General features: G+C 41.5%; 1 non-coding gene across 1 annotated transcript; it reads left to right on the forward strand.

Annotated features, from left to right (window-relative positions):
- The first annotated feature begins 19,536 nt into the window (after nt 1-19,536).
- On the forward strand, nt 19,537-19,643 carry LOC120267704. Its single transcript, XR_005538538.1, has one exon. It is a non-coding gene; the product is annotated as a small nucleolar RNA R71 (small nucleolar RNA).
- The last annotated feature ends 679 nt before the right edge of the window (nt 19,644-20,322 follow it).

Genomic DNA, 20,322 nt, shown 5'->3' on the forward strand with positions numbered 1-20,322 from the left:
CTTGGAAGTTGGCACACACCCCTGTATATGAGCTCCTCTTTTGTCTTGATCCTTATATTCCAAAAAAACTCCCAAGAGGTGTCTCCATAAGCTATCTTTGCTTCTTTTTCTCCTTTGAAAGCCTTCACAACCTATTTTTACAAAAGAACACCAAATACACTTTATGAGATATAAACCATGGTAAAAATGATGCTCAATGCATGTAAAACATATAGAGAAATATGTCTATTCAAGCACTTATCAAACAATTGGGGGTTTCTCTTTGTAGTAAACAACTAATTGAAACATATTCTCTTATTAATGACATGGCATCGAATGGCTATCAGTGGATCTCGAAAAGCAAACAAGCTAGTGAAGTCCACTGGAATCTATGAGGTTAATGCACTAACTACCTTAGCCGCGTAGGTGGAAGTGATTGCCAAGATGTTGGATGCAATGCAAGTTTAACAACAAGCACCAGTCACGAGTTGTGAAGCTTGGGATGGCCAATTAGTGCCAATTGTTCCATCTCATAAGGGGGCCCCTAGCACTTAGTAGGTTCATTATGTGGGTCAGAACAACAAGTTCCAAAACAATCCCTACAGTGGCACCTACAATCTGGGTTCAAGGAACCACCCAAACTACTCTTAGTGCCAACAGGGGCAAGGACCACAAGGGCAGTTCAAGCCACAACAACCCTAATTTCCATCTCCTCAACCACCATATCAAGAAGGAAAAGGGCCAACTCTTGAAACTTTGTTAGCAAAGTACATCCAAGCAAATGATGTCTGTCTCAAGGGACATGAAGAATTGCTATGGAACTAACAAGCATCCTTGGAGAACTTGGAACATCAGGTGGCACAGATTTCGAAGACTCTTGCTGAACATCCTATAGGTTTATTGCCAATAAATATAAAAGTCAACCCACGTGAGTCCCAAAAAACAATCATTTTGAGAAATAGAAGGGAATTGACATCTACCCCAACTCAAGTGTGTGATGAGGCATCCACAACCTGAAGTGGTAATAGTTAAGGACACATTGATTAGTGAAAATGTTGAGGAAATTGAGAAGGAGCAACACAAGGAGGAGACCAAAGATTATTTGCTTCCAACCTGAGCTACCCTATCTGGCTAAGGGTAAGAAGGATCAACAAGATGAGCAATTTAAGAAGTTCCTTGAAATCTTTAAGACCTTGCACATCAATGTTCCATTTGTTGAGGTCCTCATTCAAATGCCTGGCTATGCTAAGTTCCTCTAGGAATTGTTGATGAACAAGAGGAAGCTAGAAGAGGCATCCACTATGAATTTGAGTGAGGAATGCTCCACCATCATCTCTAACAAGATTCCCAAGAAATAGAAAGATGCGAGAGGATTTGTCATCCCGTGCACCATTGGGGGAATTCTTGATGAAAAAGAACTTGACGATCTTGGGGCAAGTATCAATTTGATGTCCCTATAATAATTTTCAAAAGTTAGGGCTCGGTGAGCTTAAGCCAATGAAGATGACTCTGCAACTCACTGATCATTCACTTCGTTACCGCATAGCCATTATTGAAGACGTGTTGGTCAATATGGACAGATTTATTTTACAGGTGAACTTTGTTATTCTGGATTTAGATGATAAGGCATAGGTTCCTTTGATCCTAGAATGACCATTTTTGTTGACATCACAAGCTTTAATTGATGTCAAGGATGCTGATATGCTTGTGCAATCCTGCAAGTATACGGGTCATCAAGTAATGCCTCTCATGTGAAAACGAGAGGGTCGTATTCCCATGGGCCCAAAATCAACTCTTACTACCTCTTTTCAATGTTTTTTAATCTACAATTCGGAATGTAACAGAGAAATTTCAAGAAACTAAATAATTCCAACCAGGATGTAATAATGACGGCAATATACTGGGAGTAATCAAGGCAAGGAAGTGGTCATAGATGAAGATCCCTTGAGGGTTGCTAATGTGTGTAGGATGCTAGAATTATTATGCAAGTAGCTAGTTGAACCGAGAAAACACTAAGTTAAGTCAACACAATGGTCATGGCAATTGATCGCTAATCCGGTATGAGTATTGGATACAGAATCTCTTCCACGCAAATCCTCCTATGATTGCAATAGGAATAGTGATTTTCTCAAGCTAGGGTTGAAACATAGTTTAGTAACAACCCTAGAAATGGAGGGGTACAAATACCCGATGGTCATGGTGTATTTATACATACACCTCTTCTAAGTTTGGTGAATCTAATACTAGGGCAAAAATCATGCAACCTAGTACTACCTAAGAATTGATACAAAGAGTTCTCATGTATACCAAGGCATTAAAATACACCAAACAATGATCACAACCATACCAAAATGCAATAGATAAATCAAGCATCCAAACAACGCAAGTTCACCCCCAAGGTTCACCTACATCTGGTGACCTTCGGGGATTAGTTGTTCATAGTCACAAAACAAACAATCAAATCCATAGAAACAACTAAATAAAGCATGAACAAACTCAATCAAAGGTTGGAGGCAGAATGATGCTTGGATCTCTCGGAGACAAGTTTCCAAAGACGCCACTTAAAGGGGTGGCTTCCCCATCTTTAACCTCCTACAAGCAAGCCCTAGGGTTGGATCTTGCTCAAAATCAAACTCTCCTCATCAAACCCTCAGTAGAAATGACCTCAAGCACCTTCTACTTCCTCAGAACGACAATGGTGGTGGTGTGCTCCAAGAAGGGGTCTCTCCTTTTCAAGAAATGCTCTAAAGAAGCTTTTAAAGAGTGATTTCCGGATGGCTTTCCGGTTGCGTCACGGTCAGTATACTGGTCGTGAAGATGCTCAAGAAATGGGATAAGATATTCATTAAATTGCTACAGTAACTACTATAGTGAACCTGCTACAGCACTACTGCTCTTTGAATTACTTGTAGTCATCTTCACGACCATGAGGTTAACCATAAGGATCATCAGACTTAGAATTTTCACCAAGTCTTGGTGCTTCAGGCTACTAAATTATTGCTACAGTACCCAGGGCCCTAAAACGCCTATTTCTTTTATGCCTATAACATGAAATAAAAGAATTAAACCATAAAAAGGGCATCGGTTCATCAATATTATACAAAAACTATGCGCATAAATACATATAAAATATGTACATTTAGATGTTTATCAAACATCCCCATACTTAAGCGTTTGCTTGTCCCCAAGAAAACAAATATGAAGAATAGGGGCAAGAAGATAAACAGCTAAATGCACAACCTCAAGCTCAAAAGTAAAAGACTTCACAAGACCAAGTAGACAGAAATAAAGATGTGAGTTGTTCACTGAATAGTCAAGTAATAATAGCTCTATTTCATCTAAAGTGCTCCTATGAGTGTGTTCTAACTCTCATCTTAACCACCACACCCTAGATTACCCCAGGATGACCATTCACCCCACGTACAATGAAAATGGCATTCAAGTGCTCCTTTGGTTCTGACACGTCAGAATATGCGTGCGTGTACTGCAAGTACACGGGTGTCAAAGTAATAAAATACCCGGTAAGTCGGGTAGTCGAATCCACAAGGAATAGGGCTACTAGTATTAACTTCTTCTCTGCTTTCTAGCCTAATAATAAATGAGATGGTGTGGTGATCTAGTGTGCAAAGAAATGAACAACGGAGATGAATATATAAGGGAAAAATAGAGTGAGATCTCAATCAATAAAGATGAGATACCCGGGCAAAGCTCAACCTAGGATCTAGCATGAAGTTCAAGACATGCTAAATGCTTCTAAACCGAGTCTAATGAGTTGAGATAATCCAAGAACAAATGGTCCTTCTCTCCAAGCAACTGGTACTAGTCCCCTACAAGGTCCCAGCGGAGAAATCGCTCAATCTCAACACCTCACACGCCATATGACTGTAATAAACTCTAGAGATACCTAAGAGTAAAACTGATTCCTAAAGAAAGATCCAACCCTAATTCCCAGTGAAGGATCCCTAACCCCCTACAAGGTCCCAGTGGAGGAGTATCTCAATCTCATGTCTCACACCAAATATGGTTGCATAGAATCTAGGGAATACGGAGATAGGAAACACTCAATCGGAAGGGAAAGAGGACGCTACACTATCTCATGACTCACCATCTCAACCCTCTTTAACCTTGAAAGTTCTAACTCTTATGGAGACCTATCACATCAAAGTAACAAATCATGCAATGTAGATCAACCACAAAGATCAATAACACATGCAAGCAATGAAGTCACAAGGTTAAAACTCAAATCAACTTGGATTAACTAGAATCATAAAGCTAATAAATACAAAAGAATAGATATTAGGGTTCACAGGACCAAGTACCTACTAGGGTTTAGCCCTCCATGGGGAAAGTTACAAAACAATGATTAATACAATGAAAAACAACAAAAACCATAGAGAAAACACACTTGAATTTTTGATGATTGGCCTTGGTGGGTAGTTCAATGTCTTGAAGGATTTCTCTCCGAAGCTAGGTCACCGATGCTTTCCCAAATACTATGGCAGTGAAGGAAACTATCAAAGTTGGTGAAGAACACCCCCCAAATCGGTAAAGACCTCCTCTACAAACCCTAGCCGTTTCACCCCTCAAGAGTCGCAAAAAGGATATCAAAGAATAGGGCAAAATGACTATTTATAAGCCTAAACCCGCGCCTGTCACGTGCCCCCATGCGCCCATATGGTTTTTTCACATGCCCGCTTGGGCTGCAGGAATTTACACACAAGTGCATGAACAGTATTTTTGTGACAATACTTTGCTACAATACTTTCACAAACACGGTCCAAACATTATCCTATTAAGGCCATATAGTCGGGCACACGATCATGTCGTAGGCTATAAGACTTTTCTTCATCGATGCATCTTCGAGAGATCTTGCAAGCTTCACAAAGAGAAGGAACATGAAGATGTGATTGTGACAGGGCTCCCTGCAAGTTCACGGAGTTATCGAAGTAATAAAAATATGTAATTTGCTTCTTAACTATATGAAAGATGAATAGTGATATGTGTGACAAGATTCAATTCTCAAAAGTAAAACAACATGAAAGAGAGCAAAAGTAAAGAAGAAGGTAAGGCAATCGATAAAGATGGGGTACCCGGGTATTGATCCGTCTAGGAAAATCATTTCAAGTGCAAGAACTCTCTATTATGCTTCCTAACTAATGTAATGGTAAGTCAGGGACATCCTTTAATGCATGGCCCCGAATCTAGGGTTAACCAAGTCTAATCCTCTACATGTCCCCGAGGAGAAGCTGAACAACCTCTCAACCTCACACTCGTAAGAAGGATTGCATTAAGCTCTGGGGATTCCAAGTGATAAATCTCTTCCTAATTGTAGACCTAACCCTTGGTCGAGAAGAAATGTCCTAACCACAATTAAGCCCTAGATGCTAAAATCACCTCAACGCTTCACTCCGTTGCACTTGCAACTAAGCCCCAGCGGAGGGTCATCCTAATAAGTGCTTGTGCGATATGAATGCGAAGCATTATTTCCTTATGTTAAGTATTACTTTTCTCAGGTTTTTACACTAATATGTGTGTTTTTATGTTACTTTCATGCAGGTAGGATTGTGAAACCAATTAAGAAGGAAAGAAGCCAATGTGGATCACAATGCACCGATTTTGGAGGAAATCTTGCTAAAGTTCAAACGCGAAGATATAAGTCGGGTGCGAGATGCTAGAGTGTGTGCCAACCTCCCCGTATTTGAGTTTACACAACCATTTGGAGGGGCACAAGGGCAGTCACACTCAACCATTCCGACTTATGCACATAGAACAAGATCTCCATCAACTTATCCGTCATTGAAGAAGAAAAGTGATCCACAGCATAAACATGTGCCCCTTTATGTTACCTCAATGAAAAGTGGATTCTCGAGTATTTCTGGTAGAGTATCATGAGCGAGTTCTCGCGGCAATTCAATGTAGCAAATCACCGTAGGCGATTCGCTTTTACAGATCGGTCGAGAAAAATAGGAATTCTGAGAATCCACACGGGCGTGTGGAAATTATACACGCCCGTGTGAAAATTCCATATGGGCGTGTGTAAAATCCACGGGCCTATGTAGTCACCCAATTCCAACACTATTTAAAAGCCGATTCATCCCCGATTTCAGCATTCTTTTATCCATATTTTCCCCAACTTGAAAGAGTGCTTCGGCTAGGGTTTTGAGGGGTATTGGCCAAGGTTTTGGAGAGGTTCTACGGCTCCGACATTGTCATTCCTTAGGAAGAAGGTTGGTAGGGGAGCTTCCGTCGAGGCGTATCCTATACCGGACGAGGTAATCCTTGGACGACGAGTAGAGGACTTTCCACAAGACCATCGACATGACTATCGAGGGGGTTTATTTATGGATTCATTGCTTTTACATTCTATTTCTTTGATTGTACTTAGCTCCATGGAGAGCTAAACCCCTAGTGGGTACTCAGGTATTTGTGAACCCTAGGATGTATTCGTTTCATAGAATCTCTTTATTATGCTTTCAATAAATTGATGTTTATTGTGAGTTCCAACCTTGAATGATTGATTGTATGAACATTTCCCCTAGAGTGACACTAGGGTTAAGAGTTCTTGTTGGTAACCTTGTGAGTGAGTGACACACCATGAGCATTAGACAAAGCTAGGTTGGAGAGGGTTGAGAGGGTGAGTCAAGAGGTATAGGAGCGTCCCCTTTCCCCTCCGACGTGATAGATTCTATCTTCATTCCTCGAGTTCTTTGCGGTCATAATAGAGTGAATGGTATAAGGGACGAACTTCCGCTGGGGCTTAGTTGCGCGTGCAACGGAGTGAAGTGTTGAGGTGATCTTAGTATCTAGGGCTCAATTTTGGTTAGGGACCTTCCACCTGGACCAAAGGGTTAGGTCTATAATTAGGAAGAGATTTATCACTTGGAATCTCTAGAGATCATTGCAACTCTATACGAGTGCGAGGTGTTAAGATTGTTCGATTTCTCCTTCGAGACATGTATAGAGTTAGGCATAGTTGACCTTAGATTTGGGATTATGTAATTAAGGATTTCCATGACTCACCATTGCATTGATTAGGAATTATAATAGAGGGTTCTTGCACTTGAAACAATTATCCTAGGTGGAGCATTATCCGGGTACCCCATCTTTATCGATTGCCTTATCCCCTTCTTTACTTTTGCTCTCTTATTTGTTTCTTTTATTGTCGAGAATTGAATCATTGTCACACTCATCATCATTGATCTTTCACATAGCTAAGAATCGAATTAAGTATTTTTATTCCTACTCCCTGTGGATTCGATACCCGCTCACCCGGGATTATTACTTCGACAAACCCGTGCACTTGCGGGATATACACAAGGGGACCTTGTCACATCCCTTAGCTCATTCGCTCTATTATGGCTGCAAAGAGCTCGAGGAATAGAGGTAGAATCTATCACACCGGAGAGGAAAGGGGACGCTCTAGTACCTCTGGACTCACCCTCTCAACCCTCTCTAATCAAACTTTGTCTAACTCTCGTGGTGTATCACTCCCTCATAAGGGTTACCACATGAACTCTCAAACCTAGTGTCACTCTAAGGGAGTATTCAAACAATCAAACATTTAGGATTGGAACTCACAATAACATCAATTAATTGAAAGCATGATAAAAAGATTTAATGAAACTAATACATCCTAGGGTTCACAAATACCCAAGTACCCACTAGGGGTTTAGCTCTCCATGTAGCACAGTACAAATGATAATGAAATCAAATATAAAAAAACAACCCATAGGGAAAACCACCTTGATAGTCATGGCGATGGTATTTTGGAGAGTCCTCTACTCGTCGCAAGATCCCTTTGTCCGGTATAAGATATGCCTCACCGAATCAATCCGATGGAGGCTCCCTTACCAACCTTCTTCCAAAGAGATGACAATGTCGAGACAATAGAACCTCCCCAAATCCCTAGCCAATACCTGTCAAAACCCTAGCCGCGGACCTCTCTCAAGTTTGGGGAAAAGATGTAGAAATAATATTGAAATCGGGGCTGAAATCGGCTTTAAATAGGGTTGGAATCGGGATTCCACACGCCCCTGTGGCTATTCCACACGGGCCTGTGGAATTAACGCACGGGCGTGTGGAATTTTCACACGCCCGTGTGGCTCATCTGTTTTGCTCCTTCTTCGGCCGGCTGTGAACAGTACCTGTTACAGTGATTTGCTATAGTACCCTCCTATAGTACGACCCGAAATACTTCCGAATCCATGCTTTCATCGAGATAACGTAAATGGCACACGTTCATGACGTAGATCATCTTGGTTCTTCAATAGACGGTCACGTTGGTGGAGATCTTGCAAAATATGGACAAGCCGTATTACTAGGATGTAACTGCCTTCGTGCCCCTCCGAATCATTGCCTTAGCTCGTATACAAGGTAGCACACATTCTTGAATTCTAAACCCGACTCATGTCTCCGTGTTTGAGTCTTCTCAAGATCTCCTCCAAATAATGCGTAAAACGATCTACAATGGCTTCTTTCACAAATAATCGGCCTCACAATCCAACCTGTATAAAAGTACATAAATACACATGTATTAGCGCTAAAAACTAACAAAAGTAATGCTCATCATAAGGAAAGAACGATTCGCATTCTTATCGCACAAGCACTTATCAGACTGCCTTGCTGCCCTTCAAACTAGTGAATTGACTTGAATTTCCTTTGGAAGTTGGCACACGTCTTCATATTCATGAACTCCTTTCATGTCTTGGTCTTTGAATTGCACAAGAACTCTCAACATTGGGCCTTTATATCCTATCTTTGCTACCTTTTTATTTTTTCAAGACATTCACAACCTAATTGCACAAAAGAACACCAAATATACAATATCAGACATAAACCATGATAAAAATGATGCTCATTACATGTAAAACATATATAAAAATATGTCTACTCAAGCACTTATCATGTTCCTAGATAAAACTCTAACTCTCAATCGATTATGCAGCAGGTTCCAAGAGATCAATTGAGATACTTTATTACTTTCACACATATATACAAACGTACACACATTTTATTGTTTTTCTTTCTGAGTCCGACAAACATAGACTGCAACAAAAACTTTTATGATCTTTTTGAAGGATGCACATGCTGATGAGGCATAAGAACCACCCAACTAATTCAATTACAGTCTACATTGACTCATTCATGCTAAACTAGTAGAGGAATACTAACATAGACTCATATATATGTATATATTTGTTTTTCTTTCACATGTACATACTATATCTCATGTCTCCTAGTATAAACCACACTACAATAGTTCACTTAAGGGTGGAGAAAATAATGAAGGAACCAAATGCTCTTAAAAGAGTATTGAAGATAGAATTTAACATTTTAATGTCAAAATCATCATGATGGGTTAGTTGGATTATAGAAGGTAGAAGTGATCGTGAATAAGTATAAAGGTGCACTAAAGATGAAATAGAACTAATTGTACCAAGCAAGGAAGTCCTTAACAATGAAATAATAGCTATCATAAGTTGTTCAAGCATGCAACAAAGTAAAATACTCTTTCCCCACACCTAAAGTTGTACATTGTCCCCAATGTATGTATGCCAACTTAACATGGTGGAAAATATACAATAAGTACAAGGAGATGGAGTTAAGAAACTTTCCTAGTCAGTTGATGAAGTGTATGACAAGCAGATCTGGAACGTGGGGTAAATAGTGCAATGAGGGCTTGGAGTGTGAAGCATCCTCAACAATAATCCTGAAAGCAATAACAAAAAAAAAACCCTTATCACAACTCCAGAAGTAAAAGTAATGGAGACAAGCGTATAGACAAGAATCCATCAACACAAAAAGAGTTTAGTAGGGACTGAACCCTTACTAAGTCAGCATTACAAGCTATAACAACAAAATACAAAGTTCGATCAAAATACACAAATAAAGAAACAAAAACAAAGAGATATCCAGGTGTGCTGTGAGCCTATGGGTTTGGTGGAAGTGATGATGCCACGTAAGTAGTAGCTGTAGATGTGGTGCCAACTGATGATGATGAGCTGTGAATGAATGCTAGGATCTTAGTGGTGCTACTCTCGATGTGACTCAGTAACGCAGCTAAGCCTTTGTGTCCTCTCTCAAGGATCTACAACTACTGGTAGAACTCAGTGTGGAATTCTTCAAATCTTGTTTCAAGTGAAGGTCTACTCTCCTTGGACTCATGCTCAGGCTCAGGCTCAGGCTCAGACTTAGACTCAGACTCAGAAACTATATCAGCCTCATGTGAAGGACTTGGGTCTTGTACATTTGTTCCCTGACACCGAGCAAGATGGTAAATATCTCCCCGTCTCTCAACTATGCCTATGCATGTAAGATTCTGCATCCCGAGCATGGCAATAGCACTGACGACAGTTATGCCATGGATGCGCTCAATAAGACCCATGCCTCTGATCATCCATGTAATATATGGTCCAGTGAAGATAGCTCCATGGTGAACAAACTGCCCCTAATGTGCTAGGACCTCCTATATAAGATGCCATATGTGGAGGTGGTTGTGATGAACAAATGCTATAAAGCATCAATAAGTCAACGGTAAAACCATCCTAGTTGAGTCCATTCGATCCCTAATGCCTCTAGTAAATAGTGTATGTATATAGCGATGGGCAAGGTTCAACAACTGGAATGCCTTCCTTTGTCCTCGAGTTAGTTGCAATTTAAGTCCAACATGTCTCACTTGTCACGGGATATGGGAAGTGTTGAGTTAGGACTTTGAACTCGGGTGTGCATGCCTCTGTATAGAGTCCCAAAAGAACACCCAATTGATCTTAAGAAATCCATTGTTTCTTCTTAAATGCACAAAATGAGATAGACCTGGTTTTGGTAGGTGAACGGACATTACTTTCCAACTTCAACGGTGCTCAACACTTCCAAGGTTAGTTCTTTGTAGGTGGGCTCTTTAATGGAGAACAATCTATCCCACCCATCATGAGAAATAAGCTCCAAGACGATACCATCCAATTCCAAAGTCTTCAACATGTCTTAAACGATCTTCTAGATGGTATCAAACCCTTTTTGAGACAAAAGTGCAATACGAGTCTTGTCATCTTTATTCGTAAACCTTGGCTCATTGATGGGAGGGGAGTGAAACCTCCATGTGCTCTTGGAAGAAAATTTTCTTAACTCACATGTCTACAAGACCAAGAAGATACCATTAAACCAAGTTACAAGCAAATAAAACTCAAAGAAATGGAAAAACTAGTGAAAAACGGCCAGTGCTACAATAAGCCCGAAAAACATTTGCAAGAGTTTTGCTTGTAAAGGTGGCCAACAAAATTTACATCCATCAAGAATCATTCCGTAAATTTTTTAGCATCGAAGGAGAACCAAAAACCCAAAGAATCCACCCCACAAAGCCATTAAAAGCCCAAGGAGATAGTGTGCTAATTCGATTTTTTCATATATATAGATATGTATATTTTTATCCCTCATGTTTTAATGTATTTTCTTTAGAATTTTTCATGTGTGAGTGTGCCTAAGAGTGTCCCAAGTCAATAGCATAAATGAGGTGAATCGGACACCAATTGAGTTGTTTAGAGCCATTTTTATATAGGCTGAATGGCATACCGGGGTCCATACGGGCTGGATACACCCTGGTATGAAAATTGCAGAAACGTTGATCTTGGTTAGACGGGCCGTACGGGGGCCATAAGGTGGCCGTATGGGGGTCAATTTGAGGCATAAATCTAGGGTTTAAAATGAGGGATGATACCACCTATAGAGAGCTGACATTAGAGTTTCTAGGGACGATCAAGCTCAAACGAGGGATGATCAGTTTCTATAGGGTTAATACATTCCAGTTTCAGTTGTCCGGTGTGATGTATCATATGATCCTGATAGAGTTTTTCGTCCATCTAGGACTATTTGATGAGGTATTCACTCAGACAACAGAGTATGATGCCCTACTGATTGAGCAACAAGTAGAGGAATCTCTCAAGTCTTGCTAGCATTGGTTGAGCACCACTAGTGGCCATGACCTACGCCGGTTGAAGGCTACCAGCCTCTGTACCCCCATCCTCAAGTACATTCATCACATGCTGAACCATTCTTTGATAGGACTGGTCTATAATACCGAAGTGGTAAACCGGAGGAACTTCAACTACCTCCTCTGTATGGCTGACATGTTCCTCTTGCATCTCGGATATTAGATCTCCTTTGCTATACATCATCAGCCGATTGATCCGAGAGTTTAGTCATATTTGTTGTCCCATACATCACCCAACTCATTCTGGGGATGGGTCATCGAAGGGGGGTCAGTATTATGATGATCAAGAGCGGCAATGCCCCGATTACCCTAGACACCCTTCTTGTTATGAAGATGGTAAAGGCGGTTCGGACTCCACATGGGACTCACTTCCGTGTTATTGGTGCTTCTGTTCCACCCGCTATACTAGCATCACCTCCATCTCCTGTGGTCCCTCATTCCCATTCAACACCATTGGTGAGACCGTCCACCAGCCATGGTGCACCATTGATGAGTTTACTACTCTACTGGCATTGGCTGGGCAGAAACATAATTAGGATCGTTACCCATCTAGGTGTCCAATTATCTCTCCCACCATCTTCTCCAATAGCCGCACAACGTTATGTGGAGGTTGATACTGCTAATTTAGAGTCTGAGGCATATGAGTCCTTTCATTCTTATGGGGGAAATGATTCATGGAGGGGGAAGGATCTTCTTGGAGAAAAGAGCCTACCGATGCTACTGCTACTATTGATGAGTCTAACTCTAATGACTTTGATGCCATAAAGTATGAGTCTGACTGAATAGTATTCACCTTTTTATCATTTCCATTTTATTTTTGATGGTTGGAATTTGTATTTCATTTCATTATTGGACTTGTTCTTTATTTTGTTACAATTAGCAAGAGGAGTTTGATGCACTATCCGCAAGTGTACGGATTATTACAAGTAAAAAAGTTGTACCCCATGAGGTGGTAGGGTTAATAAACTACAGGTATTAGACTTCTAGTATAAATTGATCCTCTAATGTCTAGTCTAGCCAAGTGGGGTGACAAAGGAGTTAACTACTAAATAAAACTAAAGAAAAAAGGGATGAAAGAACCAAGTAGACTAGGGTTGAGTTTCAACAATAGGAGAGCAATATCCAGGGATGATTCTTATGTGCTCAAGATACTGACTTGAGTCTAATGCCTACTAAGGTACATTCTAAGATCCTTATGGGTGCTCAGAAGCTTTGTTATATCTACAGCTCTCAAATAGACCAGGCTTTCCTAGAGCAATGATGAGTCTCAAGCATGCTAAGTTTTGTAACTACATAAGGTGGTTACAATTAAGGCAATTGACACACACCGAGTTTTCGCTAAGCAACTACATAAATCAAGCACACAAAGTTATACAATTTATGAATTAACACAAGAATGCAATAGAATTCTATAGGCATTAAAACACAAGTAATGAAAGTATAAGAGACAACATAGTTCATAATCTCGGGCACCATGGAACGGTTAGCCACTAATTAATTCATAGAAATGAGAGAAGAAAATAAATGATGTCACACGCCCCTGTGGAATTTCCACAAGGGCGTGGATAATTTCCACAGCCCGTGTGGATGCTTTGTTTCTCTGATTTCTCGACTGAGCTGCTACATTACTTTCTACAGTGTTTTGCTACAGTACTTGTTTTGGTACTGTGCCGGAAATACTCCTGAATTCCATATTTTCCATTGGGGTAACGCAAACGGGCACAAGTTTACGTCGTGAATCACTTGCCTCTTCAATGATGTGCACGTTGGTGGATCTCTTGTTCTTATATGCATAAATCAGAATGTTCAAGTGTGACTGCCTTTGTGTCCATCCAGATGAATGTGCTCACTCGAATACGAGGAGGTTGGCACATACTCTAGCATCTCACACCTGACCTATGTCTTCGTGTTTGAACCTTAGCAAGATCTCCTCCAAAATAGGTGCATTATGATCCACATTGGCCTATTTCCTTCATACTCGGCCTCACAACCCTACCTGCATAAAAAGTAACATAAAAAAACACATATTAGTATAAAAAAACCCGAGAAAAAGTAATGCTCAACATAAGGAATGAACGCTTCACATTCAGTATCGCACAAGCACTTTATCAAACTCCCCCACACTTAAGCTTTTTGCTTGTCCTCAAGCAAACATTAAAAACATTACGTGCATTGATGAAGAAAAATATTGAAAGTGCTTGGCCTTAGGTTCACCAAGGTATACAAAGAAAGTATTCTACAAGTAAGGAAAAATTTCAACACTATATCACGAAAAAAATCAATGCTCTAGCTAAAAACTTGAATAAAAAAGGACAACAAACCCGAATTTCGTGTATGTGTGTGAACTCACTCAAAATAACCCAAGGTATACTCCTCAAAGTTCTAAGTACAAGGGACTTATTTATCTACAAAAGTGACAAAAATTTAAAAGATGGTAGTAGCTTCAGACATCCTCTAAGGTAGCCCTTTCCAAAGCGGCCGCTAATTTGGCTTTCACACTTTCGAGGTGGTAGCTCTTTCTACCCGAGTGGTAGCTTTCACTCATCCTATGAGATAGCTCTTTCTCTCATTAGGGCATAACTAGTAGGACTTGTGAGAGTAGCTTCATACTTCATAGGTGGTAGCTCTTTCCACCTAACAAACACAAATAAACAATAAAACTATTTTGTTCCTTCTTTTCATTTTCAAAATATATATATATATATTTTTTGAGTTTAGCACAAGAAAATAAACCTAACTACTCCCTTTAACATCGAACATGAGTTTCCAATAGAGTTCAAAGAGTGAGTAGTGCACTAAGTGTAAATTGGGCAAAAATTCCTAAAAATTCAAGCAAGAACTAGAGTATGAAAACATTCAATGTTAACAATTCTCCTAGACATAAGAATACAATCATTGCAACTACGGTGAACCACCATTGGCTATGTGAGCATATATCAATCAAGAACATTAGAAAAGATGTGCGCATTATGAAACTCCTCCCCACACTTAAGTTGTACATTGTCCTCAATGTACACATGCAAGCTCACTCAAAATATATCATTCAAAAATAGATGTGGGAGAAGCAATCAAAACAATACTCCCATGACTCCTAGTGTTGCGTTTGATGAAGCTAATTCATTGGGAGTAGTGTTCCAACGGGTTGTGAAGCACGCACGGCCAAGTGCCAAAGCACATTGGCCGTACCGATGACTAAGTCTCAATTTCCCAGAAGACAAGACCATCTGCACTCACACACGAGGGGATTCAGTGAAGCTCAAGAAAAACAAAAATAACTCGAGTGTATAAAAGATGAAGCAATGAATACAACTCGATAATGCAAAATAACATAAACTCAGAAGGAAAAAAAAATCCTTTTTGAGTGAACAAGTCTAAAAACAAGAAAATAAGATAAAGTAAAATGCATGAAAGTAAAAGGAGGAAGAAGAAGTCAAGTGTCAATGTCTTTCTTGGGCTACTGTGGTGCCGCTGCTGAGGTGGAATATAGTGGGTCCTCTGGTGCTGGAGTCGAGGATGTATGTGCTGGAGGAAATGGGAATCTGAGTCTCAGGAGATCTCGAAGGAAATCGAATCGAGCCATAAGATCTGTGTACTGAGTCGATTGTATAGCCCGGTGCTCCGCCATGGAGTATAAGAAAAGCAGATCCAGCCTGGTCAAAGCGGCTGTGTTATCTACTGATGACTGCGTGTACGTAACTGTAACTGAACCGGGACAAGCTAGAGGCCTTCGACAATCCCGGTTCATACTTTCCCACGTCCACACAAAATTCTGTACGCATAATATTAGGTGACTGACACTGGAAAGTCTACTGGTAGTCAGCCATACTCCACGGTACCTGTATAAGCAGCATCGTACAAGCCCGTCCTAATTGAAAACTCAGTGCTGCTCATGGAGAATGGATGTCCGAATGCCTGAAACTGTATCACCTCTGTGGTGTCAACTCTCCCATACAGCAATCGAAACTCAAAGGACGCTAAAACCTTTAGCGTCAGTGCGTGGTAAGCTGGCTCACTAATCGTCAACAATCTCCTCCAGCTTCCCACTGCTAGCATCTCATCAATCTCATTTATTAACTTGTCACCCTGATGAATATCTTGAAGCACTTGTACATCCGCGAAGCAAGTCTGACCAAACCCAAGTGCTGAAAGTCTCTCGAAGCGAGCCTGATGCTCAGGGTTCCAGAATTCCACATGTATCGGTTCGGGTGAGGTGAGTCTGAGGCGCTTCACTTCGTTCTTCTTTGTGCGAGGTGCCATATCTGTAGTACAAAAGAAGAAAATGATCAGAAATCTCCAACACAATATACTATAGAAATCCTCACGGGTCAGTGGAAATTACACACGCCCGTGTGGAACTGTAGAGCATGAAACTTCCGCACCGGTGCACAACAAATCTTAACAATTCACTTTAAAACTAGTTCTAAATGCTTACTACACATCCATCATGCATGAAAACTCGCATTTCAAAGTATTCAATCCGTGAAAAACCATAATTGGTGAAGAAAAGAGGATAAAAGGATTACCGAAGAGATGAATATGAAAATGTCTGAAATTTGGTAAAAATTAGCGAAGAAAGTTCCTCCAAATAGTGACGAAGGGTCGGAATGATAATCGGGAACCATTTTTCGGTGACTGGAGATGAAGAATGAGATGGATCACAAGGTTTTTAAGGAGAAAATCTTGTCTCTTGGAATTCTGTGTATCCTTACGGGAGTGTGGAAATTACCCACGCCCGTGCTCCTCACTTCGAGAGCGCCACAGGGGTGTACACACGTCCCTGTGCCTTCTCGGGAAAACGCTCCCTTGACTCTGACTGATCTCACACGAGCGTGCGGAAAATACCCACGCCTGTGCGCCAGACCCACAGGGGCAGACGCACGCCCCTGTGGCTTCCCTGGTCATCTGAGAAAAATATCAAGTTGCCCACACGCCCGTGCGGGATTTCCACACGGGCATGGGCATTCACATGCCTCAACTCACAGCGGCGGCCGCACGCCCCTGTGTTTTCTCGGGATGGAGAGGGCAACCTGCAGAGTTTCGCACGGGCGTGCGGAAATTACCCACGCCCGTGCGTGGTTCACAAGGTCGCCCACAGGGGCGAGTCCACGCCCCTGTGTATTCTCCGAAAAATCGTCCTAACTCTGTAGGAAATCACACTCCCGTGTGGAAATTACCCACGGGCGTGCATCAGTCGAATGGTCATCCATAGGGGCAGCCGCACGCCCCTGTGCCTTCTCTGGATGAGTTCGCAGTACACATCCACGGGCGTGTGGAATTCCCATGTGTTTTCTCTGGGTGACTTAGAAAAACCTGCAGGCTCTGCAGAACTAATATGAACATGTTTACATACTCATAGTCTGCCCTATTGTGCAAGATATACCAGATAAAAACACAAAATAGAACTCAAACGACCAAACTTTGTCAATTCTCAACAAAATATATAAAGATTTTTTTATTTTTTTATTTTTTGAAAAAAAACCCACAATAGGATCACAACACAAGCACTCAAAAATTGAAACACCAACACTTAACAATTTATTCATGCAAACAAACAAAACTAAAAGGTATGAGAACAGTAAACACTTGGGTTGTCTCCCAAAAAGCGCTTGTTTAACGTCACTAAGCTTGACGTATCTTTCTTACCTCACGGGGGTTCATGAATGAAGGTTGCCCTCTTACCCATAACTTGAAAGCATGATGAGCAAAGTCTCTTGAGGGTAGAGGGTGTACTATCGGGCTTCGGACCACCTAGTAATTGTTCGTCCAACTCCCTTGGCTCATGTACGTCTCCAACAGTCTTGGGGCGTTTTCGGTGGCGTCTTCGAGCCCTCTTCATTTTCCAGAGCACCTTCTTCAAGATTCCCGGGGTAGATGTTTCCTCTCCGATCCAACAAAGCATCAGTACTTCTTCATTGCTCTCCTCTTGGTCGAACAAACCTTCATACGGATCCGGGTTGAACATTTTCTGTATATATTCATCAACAATTTTATCAGTAGTGTCTAGAAAATACAAAGTGTCATCAAAATCGAGAGAATGCCGCATGGCTTCAGCAAGGCGATAAGTGAGTTTATCGTCTCTGACTCTCAATGTGAACTCTCCGCCGTCCATGTCAATCAATTCTTTGGACTTCCGCAAGAACGATCTCCCAAGTATCAAGGGTACATCTGCATCCTCATCAACATCTAGCACTACAAAGTCAACCGGAAAAATATACTTGTCCACCTTGACCAGTACGTCTTCAATGATGCCTCTCAGATGTCGTACCGTTCGGTCCGCCAATTGTAAAGTCATCTGAGTAGGTCTAGGCTCACCCAAGCCTAGCTTTTGGAAGAAAGTATATGGCATGACGTTGATACTTGCCCCTGAATCCGCCAATGCCATTTCCTCACCTAAGTTGCCGATGTTACACGGAATAATGAAGCTTCCCGGGTCTTTCTTCTTATTCGCCATGTTCTTTTGTAACACAGCCGAGCATGAAGCATCAAGCACTACTGAAGCACTCTCCTCCAATTTTCTGTTGTTGGTCAATTGGTCTTTCAGGAACTTCGCATACTTAGGCATTTGAGCTAAAGCCTCAACAAAAGGTATGTTGATGTGGAGTTGCTTGAACAAATTCAGGAACTTCTTATACTGGTCATCCCCTTGGTCATTCTTCAATCTAGAGGGATAAGGGATTCTTGGCTTGAAAGGTGGGGATGCCACCTCTTTCTCTTTATTTGCTCCCTTCTCAACCTCGACGACCTCGGGTGCGTGTTCTTTTGGCTTCTCACTTGGAAGCCTCCCTTCCACCTCATGACCGCTTCTCAAAGTGATCACCTTCACATGTTCTCTCGGGTTGGTTTCCTTGTTGCTTGGTAGACTCCCATGTGGCCTTTCGGAAAGAGATTTTGCAATTTGCCCCACTTGATTTTCAAGGTTGTGTAAGGAGGCGGTGTGATTGCGAAGTGTAGCCTCGACTGATTCAAACCTTCTATTTGCCGATTGAATAAATCTAGTCAAGTGATTCTCAAAATCCGTCATTCGGGTTTCCAAGCCTGAAATTCTGTTTTCCACTTGAGGGGCTTGTTGTTGTTGTTGGAACCCCGATGACCCCATGGTCTTCTGTGGTCCTTGATTACTCCATGAAAAGTTGGGATGATTCTTCCAACCTTAATTGTAGGTGTTGTTGTATGGATTCCCTTGAGGTCTGATTCCATTACCTACAAAGTCGACATTCTCAATTAAAGAAACATCACCAATGACAATTGGGCAATCGGAGGGAGCATGTCCTCCACCACAACCGGTGCAATTGGTCATGGCTGGCACTCTATTCGAAGCTATAAGATCTAGCTTCTTACTCAAACTCTCCACTTGGGCCGCCAATGAAGTTACCGCATCAATTTCATGTAGACCGGCCACCTTTTTCTTCTCTCTAGCGTTCCACTGGTAGATATTTAACCCCATTTCCTCAATTAATTGACGAACCTCGTCGGGGATCTTGCTACCTAAGATACCTCCTACCGCTGCATCCAAGAGTTGCCTTGTACTCGGGTTCAAACCATTGTAGAAGGTTTGAACAATCATCCACTCCGGGAATCCGTGTTGCGCACACTTGCGCAGGAGTTCCTTGAACCTTTCCCATGTCTTAAATACAGACTCCAATTCCAACTGCATAAAGGATGAGATCTCATTCCTAAGCTTTGCTGATTTTCCGGTAGGGAAATAACGGGCTAGAAAAGCTTCTACCATCTCCTCCCATGTAGTGATTGATGCCCTAGGTAATGAGTATAGCCACTGCTTTGCTTTCCCCTTTAAGGAAAATGGGAAGGCTCTTAATTTGATGGCATCATCCGTCGCACCATTTATCTTCAGCATGTCACACACCTCGAGGAAGCTCTCTATGTGACTATTTGGACCCTCATCGGCCAAACCGTTGAATTGTGTGGACTGCTGCAGCATATGGATGAATGCCGGCTTTAGCTCAAAATTCTGAGCTGTAATTGGGGGACACACAATACTCGATTGTGTCCCCAACAATGAAGGTCTGGCATAATCGGATAGTGTCCATTGTTGCTCATTTTGTTCTACCATGTTGTCAGATCCTTCTACTTCCAAATCAGCTGGATTAGGCTGTTCTTGTACAGGTTCTTTCCCTTTCCTTCGAAGTTTACGTTCAAGCTCAAGGTCTCCTTCAATCAATATTGATGGATACCCTCGGGTCATAACCTGGAGCTGCACCAAAAGTAAAGAAAAAGAAAATCAGAATGATGATAGAATAAGAAGATATGAAATAGAATGTGTAGTTGAATAGCTAAGAAAACAAAGTGCAAAGTATCTCTAAAGGCCTAGCTCCCCGGCAACGGCGCCAAAAACTTGACAA

Source organism: Dioscorea cayenensis, chromosome 1, assembly GCF_009730915.1.
Source record: "Dioscorea cayenensis subsp. rotundata cultivar TDr96_F1 chromosome 1, TDr96_F1_v2_PseudoChromosome.rev07_lg8_w22 25.fasta, whole genome shotgun sequence".
NCBI classification, from domain to species: domain Eukaryota; kingdom Viridiplantae; phylum Streptophyta; class Magnoliopsida; order Dioscoreales; family Dioscoreaceae; genus Dioscorea; species Dioscorea cayenensis.